The sequence below is a fragment of the Scyliorhinus canicula genome, chromosome 5 (assembly GCF_902713615.1).
Source record: "Scyliorhinus canicula chromosome 5, sScyCan1.1, whole genome shotgun sequence".
Taxonomy (NCBI): domain Eukaryota; kingdom Metazoa; phylum Chordata; class Chondrichthyes; order Carcharhiniformes; family Scyliorhinidae; genus Scyliorhinus; species Scyliorhinus canicula.
In genome coordinates this window covers 111,446,997-111,461,251 of record NC_052150.1, presented here as the reverse complement: position 1 = coordinate 111,461,251, position 14,255 = coordinate 111,446,997, and the positions used below count along the sequence as shown (strand labels likewise).

The 14,255-nt window shown below is 45.5% G+C and overlaps 1 protein-coding gene across 1 annotated transcript in view; it reads right to left on the bottom strand.

The window, feature by feature from the left end:
• The window catches only part of LOC119965672 (thrombospondin type-1 domain-containing protein 7A-like), a 589,817-nt gene that overhangs the window by 130,920 nt on the left and 444,642 nt on the right, over positions 1 to 14,255 (bottom strand). The window lies entirely within an intron of this gene.

Genomic DNA, 14,255 nt, shown 5'->3' with positions numbered 1-14,255 from the left:
TTGACTAATAAGTATTGCTGGGCTGCCCTGAGGGATTGTTTGTTTTGGGACCTTTTGCTTCCAAGACAGGGCTGTAGCACCTGATGTTTTGCTAAGCTCAATTGTTCCAATCTGCACACAGATGCTCAGATGCCGGCCCGACGCGGGGCTCGGAGAATCGCCCCCATGTTGCTGACAGAGCTCTATATCAAGTTGCAATTTGACATGAAGTTTGATTTTAATGAATTGCGCTATTTAAACGGAAATTTGCACAGTATACCACCTCATTCTATCTGCCAAAAGAGCACATGTGAGGAATCAGGTATGCCTGTGAATAGGAATCTGCACATGGACCAGAGCCTCAAAACACTATGTAGCACAAAACACACCTTCCTTTATTCCCAAGCAATACTTACACCATATGGATTGTAGCGATTCTACAAACCAACTCACCACTGCCTTCAAAAGGGCAATTAGCAATGGACAATAAATGCTGGCCTACCCAAAGATGCCCACATCCAATGATGGAGAAAAAAGTTATATTAACTTTATAAAATGTATACTCTATAATATATCACATGTAAACATTGTTTTTAGCATATGTCTCATGTGAATAGAAAACATTTTAAGTAGACAATAGAAGTAGACAATAGGAGAGGCAGTATTCTTGCTGAGAAGAATACATCTTTTATGAATCCACACTCTATGGCTTTTAAAAAAAAATGTTAATAAAGGGAAAAGCTTATCCAGAGATGCCTTTTTTTAAAGGCATCTTTGGATAAACTTTTCCCTTTATTAACATTTTTGAACAGCTTTCTGACTTCTCTGCCATGAGTATTACAAGGTGCAGGGCTAATTTCTAATTCCCCATCAATGTGTCCAGTAGTCAACATTCGCTTGACAGTCCTCTCTGACTATTTATTGTTTCCATTGGGAAGTGCTGCAGTTTGTGCTCAATATAGATAGGAAAGTGAGTCAGGCAGGACATGCCAGTTCTATTGCACTAAACATAATTGCGTTAACATTCAAAGCCAATTTGATTCCCAAAATCAAACCGTTCACACGGTATTCAATGTATCATTGAAAAGAAAGTTAGCTGTAGCACAATTGCTGAAAAAAATCCCATCTTTTTGTATTATTTTCTGAAAGTGGTTCAATGAAGGAGTCAGACTATAAGCACACACCACTTTATAAAGACAGCAATTTGATTAAAGAGACTGATAACCTCTAGCACCTTTGGATTTTGTGTGACAAAAAAGCTTTACTGAGGGACAACATACATTGATCAGCAGTGAAGAGTTGTCTGCTTTTTTAAAAAAGTGAGTTTAATCAAGTATCATCTTAACACAAACAAAGTACATTTGATGACAAGCAGAAACTCCCATGAGGAGAAAAATCAATTTTCGTTCTATGATCATAAAAGATCGACCAATGTGAACTAAAACTGAGTGTAGAGGGAGAGAAGGGTCATTGAATTGGTTGAAGTGTTGAAAATATTGACAAGCTTCTATACCTTTTAGATTTGATCAAATAACAATCTCACCACACAAATTACTGTTTAAAGAAAAGCTCAATACTGCAACTTAAACCACTAAATCATACCAAATTGGCATTAAACAACACCTGAGGAACTATGTGAATATAGACCCCTTCAATTTCACTGCTTTATACTGATAACTAACATTAATACAGTACTTACATTATTCCCATAAAGCTACTTCCATGTTTGTTACTTATGGCACCTTGTTTTCTGTATTTACCTCCATAACAGTGACTACAATTCAGGAGTATTTCATTGACTGTGAACTGTTTGGAATGCATTGCAGATATGAACTGTGTCTTTCTTTTTATGTGCATTTTTCATGACTTGCACACCTGGCAGTGTAATTGCTGCAGCAGCTAATTCCATTTTGCCAGAATAGTGCAGAATCAGTACACTATTCTGAATGGTACAATCACAACCTTTCAGACCGAAAATAGTGCATTTGTCATCCAAGTAATTAAATGAAAAATGAAAATCGCTTATTGTCACGAGTAGGCTTCAATGAAGTTACTGTGAAAAGCCCCTAGTCGCCACATTCCGGAATATTTGTACATAATAAAAAAGTATTTTTATGATTTTAAACAGGATGGTCAACAATTTGTGAAGGGTAGTACATGTCAGAATGAATTTAAGGCTAATTGTCACAATGCAATTTTCATTACACAGTGATATCTTAGATTTAAGAAAGTCAAACGCTTATATAAAAACATTTAGAAGCTGCAATGTTTCAGAATAATTAAATTTTCTTAAATTAATCTTTTGAGAGCTCCTACTTGGTTCATAACAAGTACATGTTTGAACTCAAAGATAATTTTCTGTCAGTCTCTGCTTCTGCTGTGTCAGCATCAGAGGCTAATCTCTGTATTCCGCCAACATTTATATGGGTGGTGCAAGCTAAACTAGACATTACCTTCTGAGATGGTAATCCTGATAATGAAAGTGTATAAATGGATATAATCTAAAGTTGGAACTGGAGGATTTCCAAGAATGGCGCTGTGACTCTTTCTTTTGGCAGCTTGTTCTATTGTGGGATTGTCCTTGGGAAGAAAGATTGTTGTTACAACATCTTGGAAACAAATGGTCTTTGTAGTTTGTGTGGATGGCTACCTCGTGTTTTGTCATTGCTGAGGGCTACTGGGTACTTGTTTCTGTTAATTCCCTCCAGTCCATTTAATATTTCATAGAATATGGCCAGTCTATTTTTCACCCTCCTTTGCTGCAGTGAATTCCATTCCAAATCTGTGATTAGGATTGTGATACTGGTGTATTTACCATTCTGATTCATGCAGATTGGACAGCACATCTTTGGATTGCTTATATTTTATTTATCTTATTCGTGTCTCCCACCATAAGATCCCCACATAATTTGCATAGCCTAAGATTGGAAGAACAAGTCTTTGGTAAGATATAACTCTGATATTTTTGTTGGAATACCTAAGATTCCTCCTGAGAAACCAAAGGGTCTGAACTCCATGCTCCCCCACCAGCAGATTTGTAGTCGGGTGTGAGTGTTAAATTCCTTAAATGGGCTTCCCATTGGATTTCTGCCTGGCCCACCCTCTGCAATTTAACATCAGAGTGGGAGATGCCTTGCCCAAATTAAGGCCCTTAAGCAGCCAACTGTTAACCATTTAGAGGACACTCCTGGGCCAGCCTCAACTTTTAGGCTGGCAGAAAGAGTTGCCAGATTGGGGGAAGCCTGAAGGTAATCGACTTTACACCTTGGGTGGGAAGGTGGAGTGGGGTTGGGGTTGGGGTGGGGTTTGGGGGTGTGACTCCATCAGAAGCCCTTTTTAAATTTTGACTGCTTCCGTGACTGCTGGACACCCCACCTCCCCAGCCTCTCCTCCGACATCCCAATCCCCCACTATCCACCTCCCTCAGGCCTCCTCTACCTCTCCTCACCCTGGTATCCCAAAAATTTAATCTTTTACTGGAATCCCAGGTTTTAGGCTTCAGGGGCTGCATGTAGTCCCATTCTTGTCCACTGGAGCTTTGGACGATGCAAGGACAAGGGAGCTGCCAGACAATCAAATTGGCCAACAGCTCTCAAAGGTGGGACTTCCTCCTGAGTGAGAAGTGCCTGTCTGCAGCCAACTAATACTAAGGTCCGTAGGGCCTCGTTAAGTAGATCAATTAATGTTTGATGCTGGTAATGGCCTCGCCGGGTCGAGTGTCAGCAAGCTCGCGGCAGTTTCTGCTCACTACCACACTTAGAAATATTTCCATTAAATTGCGTCCATTGACAATTGCCACATGAGATTCTGAAGGTATTTAGTTCTTAATATTTCTCAGGCTCATCTGCACCATGCTGTGATACAAACACAGCAATAAGTGAGGCAACAGTCGTGAAGGTAGAAGAGGTAACAAACATCATAGCAACAAAATTGAATGCAGACAAAAATAGCTTGTTAAAATATTAACAGTGGTTGACATCAGTATAAATACATGCACGACAAAAATAATTGATAACTCTTCACTTTTTCTGATCCTATGAACGAGCCTCCTTCACAAAGACAGCCTTTTCAATTCATTATTTGCTTCATGATCAATGACATTATCCCATTTCTTAGTTTCCACTATCAAAATCCACAAGGGCAAAGATGGTCAGTATGTAGATTACCAGGCCACACTACACTTTGTAGATTGAGTAAAGGTAAATACCATTCTGAAGAAAGGAAGTTCTGGGGCGAAATTCTCCGACTCCCAGCAGGGTCGGAGAATCGCCTGGGGCCGCCGAAAATCCGGCCCCCGTCGTGGCAGAGATTCTCCGCCACCCGGGAAGTGCCGGTGGCGGGAATCTCGCCACTCCGATCGGCGAGACCCCTGCAGTGATTCTCCGGCCCGGATGGGCCGAAGTCCCGCCGCTGGGAGGCCTCTCCCGCCGCCGAGGTTTGAACCACCTCTGTAATGGCGGGATCAGCGGCGCAAGCGGGCCCCCGGGGTTCTGGGGGGGGGGGGCGGAGGCGATCGAACCCCAGGGGGTGCCCCCACGATCGCGGGCCAGGCCACCGTGGGGGCACCCCCCGGGGTTCGATCGCCCCCGCCCCCCCCCCCCCAGAACCCCGGGGGGTGCCCCCACGGTGGCCTGGCCCGCGATCGGGGCCCCCCGCTCAGACTCCGAGCCAGTGCCCTGGGTGCACTCTTTCTCCTTCCGTGGCCGCCACGGCCTCCGCCATGGCGGAAGCGGAAGAGAAACCCACATCGCGCATGCGCCGGTGGTGACGTCACTGCCGGCGCATGCGCCGACCGGCGAAAGCCTTTCGGCCAGCTCCGCTGCCGGGGGCGCCGGTTTTTTGCGCCAGTCTTCTGGTGCCAATCGCTCCGGCGCGGGGATGGCCCACCTTTGGGGAGGCCCGACCCGAGTGGTTGGCGCCACTCCCCTACGCCGGGACCCTCCGTCACGCCGGGTAGGGGAGAATCCAGCCCCTGAATTGTAGATAAATAGTGCCATTTGCAGCAATGACATAGGACCATTCTCATACAGTTGTTTCGAAAATGTATAGAAGTTATTGCAATTGAAAGTCTAAATCAAGCATGGCATGCTAAAATGCATTTAGTGTGCTCCAGGGATACATAGCAAAGAGTTATGATGTGGAGTTAAAGATCTACAACACTGAAATAACAAACTCATTTTCACTGACTGAGACAAGAGCACTATCAATGGTCGCTTATGGAGTACAGAAGGCGACGCTGAACAGTACAGCATTTATGGGCTTCAAAAATCTAATGATAAAATGGATGAACTTATTTAGCTCATATAAATTAGGTGTCAACCTTGTATCAGTAGTCTCGCTTCTGATGCAGGAGGTGGTAAGTTCAAATCACATTCCATAGGTTTGAACATGTAATGTAGAATTACATAACGGTTTGCGGAAGTGCTGCGCTGTTACAAGTGCTGTTTTTCCGATGACACACTCTCAGGCGGATATAAAAGGTATAAAAGAATCTATTTTGAAGAAGAGTTCGACCCAGATTCCTAGCCAATATTTATCCACTACCTAACATCGGGCAGCACGATAGCACAAGTGGATAGCATTGTGGCTTCACAGCGCCAGGGTCCCAGGTTCGATTCCCCACTGGGTCACTGTCTGTGCGGAGTCTGCACATTCTCCCGTGACTGCATGGGTTTCTTCCGGGCGCTCCGGTTTCCTCCCACAGTCCAAAGATGTGCAGGTTAGGTGGATTGGCCATGCTAAATTGCCCTTAGTGACCAAAAAGGTTCGGAGGGGTTATTGGGTTACAGGGATGGGGTGGAAGTGAGGGCTTAAGTGGGTCAGTGCAGACTCGATGGTCCGAATGGCCACCTTCTGCACTGTATGTTCAATGTACTATGTATAACCAAAAAATATATATATTTTTTAAATTTAGAATATCCAATTTATTTTTTCCAATTAAGGGGCAATTTAGCGTAGCCAATTCACCTAGGCTGCACATCTTTCGGTTGTGGCGGCGAAACCCATGCAAACACGAGAGAATGTGAAAACTCCACACGGACAGTGACTCAGAGCCGGGATCCAACCTGGGACCTAGGCACTGTGAGGCAGCAGGGCTAACCCACTGCGCCACCGTACTGCCCTACCAAAAAATATTGTTTATCGGCTATCATCATATTGCTGTAGATGAGCTTGAGTAGGAATTGGCTGCCGCAGTTCCTACTTACAAAAATGACTGCACTTTGAAAGTATTTAATTGACTGGGAATTGCATTGTGCATCCAAAAGGAGCTTTATAAATGCAAGTTCTTTCTTCTTACTGACAACGTTTATCCTAATATAAAATGAAAATGTGCGAGTTATTCTTTAAATGAAGACAGCCTTGCTCTCAAATGCAACACCCATACCCAAAAAAGGCACCTCTTTATGTCTAAGAAATAAAGGTTTTAATTATGTCTTCTGATCGTAATGCCATTCTCAAATTGAAAATACTGTGACTGCACAAAAGGGCATTCTCTGAATCATACAGCAGCAACTATGTTTTAATGACAGCTGGCAGGTAATTTTTATCCTGAGGCGTTAGAATCAGGCGGCAAAACTAACAAAATTTATAGGCCGGGAAATTTGGACAAGGCTCGAACACGAACGCGGGGATCACGATTCTGCTTGTTAATTTAAATGTTGTAGCCAGTTGAGTGGCTGCACACCTGAGTAGGGAGAAAAAAATTGTCAGGAGTTCACAGAAATTTCGAGTCAGCCTTAAAGTGGAGGTGAATTGGCTGGATTTATTGCTGGAACTCATTCTACAACTGATTTTGCCCTGGGAAAGACAGAAGACCCTGCGCCTGGTACCACCAAACCCCCCACCCCCCATCACAGGACTGCAACATGCCTCAGCATCGCCTTACGCCAAACAGCATGTGCCACCCATGCCCAACAATGATGCGCCTGCCTGTTTCCTGCCATGCCATGTGCAGCTCATGATGCTACCTGTGTTCCTTCAGGAGAGGTGGGCCCACAACAAATGGGAAAAGGCCCAGACAGGTGGCGGGGTGCTGGACCTCACCCCCCATGAGGAACAGGAGCTGGAGGTCATGGGGGTAGCCAAAGACAGATTAGTCACCAGCTTCGAGACTGGCCTGCACCACAGAGGTGAGTATTTACCGGTCACCACCCAGGTGACCTGTCATATGTGAGTTGTTCATGCCAGAATGATGGTCCTTCCCTCCCACTGACCACATGTCCATTCTCCAGCATGATCTCCATCCGATGGCGTCGGACCATCTGGCCACCCGCCGCCCCAACCCTCCATGAAAACACCTCGGAGACAAGCTGCAAGGATGCCACTTGTCATAATATGCACCCATGCACATCATGAGGTAAAAATAGGCAGTGACAGACACACAGGTTAGCCAATCAATATACAGGACAGAACACAACCAATCACCAGACAGAACACCAGAGGGGGCTTCCAACTATAAAACACACGAGGCATCAGCACTCTGCCACTTTCCACTGGTGACAACTGTAGTGACAGTCAGGGTGTATATATCAGTCAGCACCTTCTACACGTGGATCAGAGCTAGCCTGGTCTAGTTAGTTAGAGTTAGTACCCTTAGAATAGTAGAGTGTAAACCCACAGCCAGCTGTGTGCATTGTTACAGAAGTTCAATAAATCGTATTGAACCAACGCCTACGTTTGGTGTATGCTTTCCAGTTCATCTGTATCCTGTTGCAGTCCGTGTTACCCCAGGGTGAATAACACAACACCACCATCGATGCATCATGGCCATCATCCCCACCCTCCACCAGCACAGAGACACACACCTCGGTGGGCGAAGGGAGTAGACAGGCTTCTGGGGCACAATCTGGTGCGCACAACACATTTCCAGATGCACATCTGGTGGAGGCAGGAACGTCCAGGGGAGACAGCAGTTGGAGGTCTACTGAATAACAGGACATAGCTGAGGCGCAGCCAGATGCTGAGCCTCTGGACCAGGCTATCCCGGAGCTGATGCAGTCTATAGAATGCAGCTACGGGATTCAGAGGGGGATGTCAGCGACACTCCATAGCCGATTAGAGGAGTCCAAAAGGCCATGTGCACAGGAGATAGCGCCGACAATGTGTGGCACCGAGACCAATACTGCTAGGGTGGCGACCGCAGTAGAAAGCCTGGAGCATGCGTCAGCACCATGAGTGGCAGTGTCCAAGACATTGCTCAGTCAGTGACGGCCATGGTTGATCACCTCGACAGCATGTCCAAGTTGCTGCGGGATGTGTCCTTGATGCAGTAGACCTTTCCAAGCTGCTGTGGAACATGTCCCAGTCTCAGGTGGACCTTGCCGGGGTGCTGCGGAGCATTTCCTAGTTTCCTGAGGTGTAATGGTTCAGGGCTGCGGTGGCCGGGAACGGGTATCCTCCTCCTCCGCGTGGTGTCAAGTCCGCAAGCACATGGCACATGGGCTGCACTATCTCCTTGTTGAGGTGGAACCTCCTATGGCACCTTCTGTCCATTATCTGTTCGAGGGACCAGTGACGCAGGTACATCTTGGGCAGTTGCTGGCCTCCCCCTCTGCATCCCTCCCCGGTCTGTTGGGCGGCCGTGTTCTCAGGGTGTGAGGGGGAATTCTGCACATGGGCCGCTGCCTCTGTCAATGCTGCTGCCACCTTCTCTGGCATCTGGCCTCCTGGCCTGCCAACATAACCGCAAGGACAACTTCCGGGGATCCAAGAAATCACCCATAGTGTGATATCAGAAAGTAATAGGAGACTGTGAGACTGACAATCCGCTGTGGTTTCCACCCCACTACCCTCAGATCCCCAGGGCATCCCCACCCTCATATGCCCTGCCATCCCTCAGGACCCAACATGCCCTGCACATGCACCCCTGGCGGTGGGCCCTAGGCACCAGACCCCAGACCATGTACCCTAGACACCTGCTGGTAATACCAAACAGGCAGGGCACTATTTCCCTCTCCAGTCGACACTTCTACCCCCTGTTCATGGGGATGTTCCTAGTGCTGAGACCCCGCTCTTGGGTGTCCCAATGTTGGCTTCTGCCTCTGTGGTGTTGATGCCTCCAGAGTTCAGGACAAGTGCCCAGGTCTCGCACACTGATTGGAATGCTAGGCAGTAACAACCACCTGCATCAAGGCACATGTACCCACAGGAATCCACTTGAGAGCCATGAGGTACTCACATTACTAGAACTGCCTATTCCCCATTAGCGATAGACTTCAGCTGTGCGGCCAGCGGCCACCACTTTCAGTGTGAGTTAAAGTGACCATCACTACATTACCACAGGTAGGGCTCTGTAAAGGTGATGTTCGATGGGACGGACAGGCAACAGCTGGAGTTACCACCATTATGGGTATAAATGGTACAGGGGGCTCAAATCGGGAACCGCGCAGGGCGCCGAGCAATTTGCAATCTAACCGGCCTGCTCCTGTTGGTGTGATCCGGATCTCGCTGAGACATGGCGCAAAGCTAATTGAGGCCAATTAATAATAATAATCTTTATTGTCACAAGTAGGCTTACATTAACACTGCAAGGAAGTTACTGTGAAAAGCCCCTAGTCGCCACATTCCACCGCTTGTTCGGGTACACAGATGGAGAATTCAGAATGTCCAAATTACCGAATAGCACGTCTTTCGGGACCTGTGGGAGGAAACTGGAGCACCCGGAGGAAACCTACGCAGACAGGGAGAACATGTAGCCTCCGCACAGACAGTGACCCAAGCTGGGAATTGAACCTGGGACATTGGCGCTGTGAAGCCATAGTGCTAACCACTATGCTACCATGCTGCGAGGGCAATCGGCATCTCATTAGTGAGGTGGAAGCCCGATATAAAGGCCTTCTGTGATCTAATCGGCTTCCCAGAGATGGGTCACGCCGGCGCCGATTAGTACTGGTCCAGACAAACGTGGACTAGGCATCACAGTAACTGGGGGGTGTTGTCTTCCAGGCCATTGGATGGTCCGGGACAGAGCAGGAAGGCACTCTGGCTCTCTCCCAGGCGTGCAGGCACCTTGGCACTGCCAGCCTGGCAGCATTTCCAGGCTGGCAGGATTGCTGTCAGGGTGGCACTGCCAAGGTTCAGGGCTTGAGGGGGGCCATGCCCATGAAAGGAGGGGGGGCTAATGAAGGGTGGGTGGGTTAAGGACGGGTATGAAGGGGCCTCGAGCTGGTCTGTCATGGAAAAAAGTCTAAGTTGTGGGCTAACCCGGAGAGAAACTCTCCAGGGCCCAGATGAGCGACAAAGTGCGGCCAAATAGTGACGGTGAACCCGTTGAAAGAGCCAGGGAGAATTCCCAGTCAAACCCGCCTGAAGTGACAGTTAGAACGCTTTCCGTAGATCATGCCCTATTATTTGTTGACGCTAATACATATTTTTTCCTGGTAAAAATCGGGGAAAATATCTGGAGAAAGCTGCAAGAAAAAGGCATTGCTCTTTTGAAATAGATAAATGAAAATAATGACAACAATAAATTGCAAGCATGTTGCTTGATGGCATGTTGGACGAGGTGGATTAGATTTCCTTGTTTGTGAATATAAATATGCACAGAAGTCAGACTCACATTGGAGAATTTTGTATGAGTCATTCTTCCTGTCCGGATGCTATGGCAGGAGCTGATAATTAGAGTTGAGACTTAGCAAGCTTCCTTTACATAGATTTACTGACAACCTAGCCAAGGCATAAATGCTTGAATATCAAAAACATATTGAGCTAGGAGTCCTGCAGATTATCTTTATTTATGGGTGATATTCCTTGACAGCAGCAGTAATCACAAGGTATTTAAAGCTTCCTTATTTGGAATTATACTGGCGAAAAATAAAATTGGAATTGTTTTATTGACTTAAATAGGTCGGGTGTATTGTTCTGATAGCTGAAATCCGACAGGATTTAAATTTATTACCCAGACGTGGCCATTTTTCCTAATTAGTTAGAGGCCCTGCAATGGAGATCTATCACCTGGTCATAGTTTCTGGACAATTAGGTTACAGATCTCAATGTCTCAATGAGTAATGTTCTAATATTTAATTATTTCTCCGAGTGCATTGCTGGGGATGAATTGGGAAAGCACTAAATTTCTGGCAGCTAGCTTGTTTTATGTCGCATCAGGGTGAGACACAAGTCAAGGTGAGAAAAAGCAGGTGGTGGTGACAGATTGGAATTCAGTCATTTCCAGGTCTCAACATACCTGAGTCACACCAACAAAAGCAATCATACTGTTTGGAAAATCTACTCTGAAATTCTGTTGTGAAGGAGATAATAATTTAACTATTTTTCAAAGTAGTTAGCTGATGCAACTTTAATTGCTCATGGGAATTAATTTCATATAACTAGTAGTTTATGGACAAAAACTTCAAAGTTTATCTTACACAACATGTAGATCATTCATATATTTTATTATTTTAAAGGATCTGGATTATGTCTTCTCTCCGTCTTTTCCCTATTAAGTCTGGTCATAACACTTATCCACAATGGAATCTACCTGCCATCCAAAGCTTAGTTATTTCATTTGTTCAGATTCCCCATATTGTAGCCTCTTTTACACTGGTCCCCTCTCATGTAACCTCAGATAGTCAGTAAATGTCATAACTAGAAATTTGTTTAAGAACAGTATGATAAAAATAAGACCGAGATGGATTCCTGATAGCACCACTCATCTTTGTCACAAGACAAAGGATGATCCATTTATCATCACTCTCTGCTTTTATGTTGTCAAGACAATTTTCAATTTAACCAGTTAAATAAATCATGAATTATGAGCACTTTTAAGAGATCTTCTTGTGCAAGATTTTATGAAATACCTTGGAAAAATGTAAGTAAAATAAATTCACTAGATGACACACATCTATTGACCCAATTAACTCTTCAAAGATCTCCTGTAGATTGATGAGGTATGGCCCCTTGTTTTAAAGTCCCTTCTGGCTACAATTTGTGACCTCAATGCTCTTTAGATGAATATTGATAGCATTTTGTAAAGTGAATGGACCCAGTAGACTACAGTCAGTAAATTGACAGGCATCTAACCTTAATAACATTCGGGATTAAATTCTATAGGTGATTTGAATAAATCACTTACCTGGTGTACAGCCCCACCTGCTGGAGCACACACACCAGGTATTTGACTGTACACTTTCAAATACTTTTTTCTATCCTATGGCACACAGGACCACTCAAAAAGACGCTACAGAGCTATTTTTGTAAATTCACAATCCAATGGAAAGCTTCGCCTTTTGGGTGCACGCAGGAATTCAGGTATTGAGATCAATGATACCTGAAGGTATTTCTACCAGTTATGGATTGATAAACTTACATGGCTGATTGACCTTTGTGCCATAATCAGTCTTGGTTTCTGTGGTCAAGAACATTTGTTGTGTGCAATGGCAGATGATAAATGACCATTTGGACAAGGTACTGAAGAGAACTATGACGACCGCACAACAAACCAAGGATGGTTGCTGTATTCAGAAAAGATGAAATGTATAGAGGGATGAAATTAATGTAAAAAATGAAAAGTTAATTTGCTATAATTCTAAAGACACTTAGATAATCAGAATATATGTTTCAAAACTGCAATCTGAAAATAAACCTTTTTAAAATTTTGGGGCAATATATGAGACTATGGTGGAATTTAATCATGCTGAGAAAAAGAAGAGTAGACCACAAACCATTTAAATAATCTCAGCATGTTAATTTGGCAGAACAAGCTTGCAAATTGTGTTGTCAAATAAGAAATACTCTTTGCTCTCTGGTGCATGGAATAACATGGTGTAGGAGTGCTAGCACTAGTATAATTAGTTCAAATAAAATGTCCCCTGTTGAATCCTTTATAAAATTTTCTTTCCAGCTCAGAAGAGATGCTAACTCAGCTGAAAAAATACGCACAGCTGGTAAGTAATGGAAAACACTCATTTGACACCAATAAAACACTGATTGGTTGATAATCTACAGACCATCTCTGACATGCATGCTCAGTCAAATGTGTTTTCACCAATCAGTGGTTGTATGGTCAAATAATGAATGAGACCTAAATGTGTTGGTTCTGAAAATGCACTTTAGAGTCACAGAGTCCACTGACATCTGCAGCACAGAAAAGGCCCATCATGTCTGCGCTGGTCAAAAACAGCCACCTCACTATTCCAATTCCATTTTCCAGCATTTGGCCCATAGCCTTGTATGCCTTGGCACAATTTACAGGCACTTCAAGGCTAATCCTCAAATTAGTAAATCATTACCATTTTGTGTATTTCTGCCACAGGCATTAAGTAAGGGATAGGTTCATCTGTTTACATTCCCAAACTGTAGCCTTGCCCACCAAGTATGCATATTAGGAATCCAGACACTTTCCCCCACAATTTTCTATCATTTAAAATCTGTGGTTGGAAATTTGAGCATGTGCCTCAGACAATGTTACAATCTGTGCCACTGTTGGGCAAGTCTCTTGGGCAGAAACTTGAACATATTTTAAAATTAATTCATGGAATGTGGGAATTGCTGGCTAGACCAGCGTTTATTGTCCATCTTTAGTTGCCCTTGAGAAGGTGGTGGTGAGCTGCCTTCTTAAACCGCTGCAGTCCTGAAGATGTAGGTACACCCACTGTGCTGTTAGAGAGGGGGTTCCAGGATTTTTACCCAACAAAGTGACCTGGATGATGTCAAAGTTCTTGAGTATTGTTGGAGCTGCACTCATCCAGACAAGTGGAGAGTATTCCGTTACACTTCTGACTTATACCTTGTAGATAGAGGACATTTTTGGGGAGTCAGGAGATAGGTTAATCGTTGCAGGATTCCTAACCTTTTTACCTGTTCTGGGGCGAAATTCTCCGAAGACCTGCGTGACGCCCATTTCCGGCGGGCAAAAGCGGTGCGGATGACTCCGGCGTCGGGGCCTTCTTTTAAGCCGTTAATCTCCGTTCCCGAAAGGGCCAGCAGCGGACTGACGCGATACGCGTCAGTTTCACCCGCTGCGGAAGTGGCGCGTTGAGAGAGAGAGAGGGGGGACGGGTACCGGCGTTGAGAGAGGGGGGGGGGGTGGGTACCGGCGTTGAGAGAGGGGGGGGGGGGGTGGGTACCGGCGTTGAGAGAGAGGGGACGGGTACCGGCTGTTGGAGGGGGGGTAGGGTGGTGGGAGGGGGGTAGGGGTGGTGGGAGGGGGTGTAGAGGGGTTGGGGGGAGGGAGGGGTGCGTTGGTGTGGTGGGGAGGGGGTAGGGGTGGTGGGGAGGGGGTAGGGGGGTTGTGGGAGAGGGGGTAGGGGTGGTGGGGGGAGATTGGGGGTAGGGGTGGT